The following is a 1,327-nucleotide window of genomic DNA, read 5'->3' as shown; positions in this document are numbered from 1 at the left end:
ACGAACTCAAATTTTTTTTGGGAGGGGGTGGGGGGCTGGCCGGTGGGGTCAGGGATCAGGTAAAAAATAAAATTTTGAAATTAAACACAATTTTTAATAATTGATGTTTTTGCCCAAAAAAAAAATGTAATTTGAAGTTGGAGGAGAGTTTTGAAAAATGTTTTCCTTAATTTTTGAAGGGAAGTCATTTTCCTTAATTTTGAGAAAAATGAGTTGATTTGAAAAATATTTTCGAAGACTTTTATCCAAATCAAACATGAAAAAATTAAAAAATATTTTTTAAAAAATATTTTCCTTCATACCAAACACACCCTTAAAGTAAAAAGAACAAGAAAATAAAAGAAGAAGGTGGTGGTGTATGATATGTAAAGTAAGTGAATCCGCTATTCAAATGTCAAAAGAAAATTAAGCCTCATACTATTATTACACAATGTTGTGCTTCTCTAATATAAAACTTTTCGAACAAGAGGACCTCTGAATAATTTTTATTTTTTTGTGATACGTTTTAAATATATTTTTATTATAGAAATTCTACTTAGGGGTCAAGTTAGAAATTTTACTTAGAGATCAAGTTAGATTTTTTCTGTGAATAAATGATTTCTTTCTTTGTAAATTACATTTGTGAATCCCTAAATGTCTGGAGAGAGCTCTTGTCCCTAATTTCTTTTCATTATTGAAATAAGTATCAAAAACACATCTAAATCATACTTTTTTTTTTAGTTTCATATCTAAAATATTGAAAGTTTAATTTTCGTACCTAAACTATCACTTTTTAATTTGAGAAACACACCTCTCTCTTTTATACCACTCTCATCATGGTATGTGTGATACTCTCTCTCTTTTATTTTAAAGAATTTCCACATCACACTCCACATAGACAAAACATTTTAATCTTGACAAAAAATAAATAAATTATTAGTATTAGTTAAAATTAAAAATTAAAAAACTATTTTAAAAAAATAATATTTTTTATCAAATAAAATGTAAAATATATTTCTTACCTTCCTCTCACCCCCCACCCCCACCCCCACCATTTTTTTAAGTTTTTTATTTTGTTTAAATTTCTTTTATAAAAGTATTTCATTTTTTTTACTGCATCTCCTCCCCTACTGTCACGACCCAAAACGGGTCGCGAGTGGCACCCACACTTATCCTACTATGTGAGCGAACCAACCAATCTAAACCCCAACATTTCAACCATAAATAACAAAATATAATGCAGAAGACTTAAAACTCATTAATGAAAATCAATTAAATAACTTCTAAAACTCAATACTTATTGTTCCCAAAAACTGGAAGTCATCACCACAAGAACATCTATCCTCAA

Source organism: Solanum pennellii, chromosome 3 (genome assembly GCF_001406875.1).
Source record: "Solanum pennellii chromosome 3, SPENNV200".
Taxonomy (NCBI): domain Eukaryota; kingdom Viridiplantae; phylum Streptophyta; class Magnoliopsida; order Solanales; family Solanaceae; genus Solanum; species Solanum pennellii.
The sequence above is the reverse complement of the archived record's forward strand: the minus strand, read 5'-3'. Positions refer to the sequence as shown.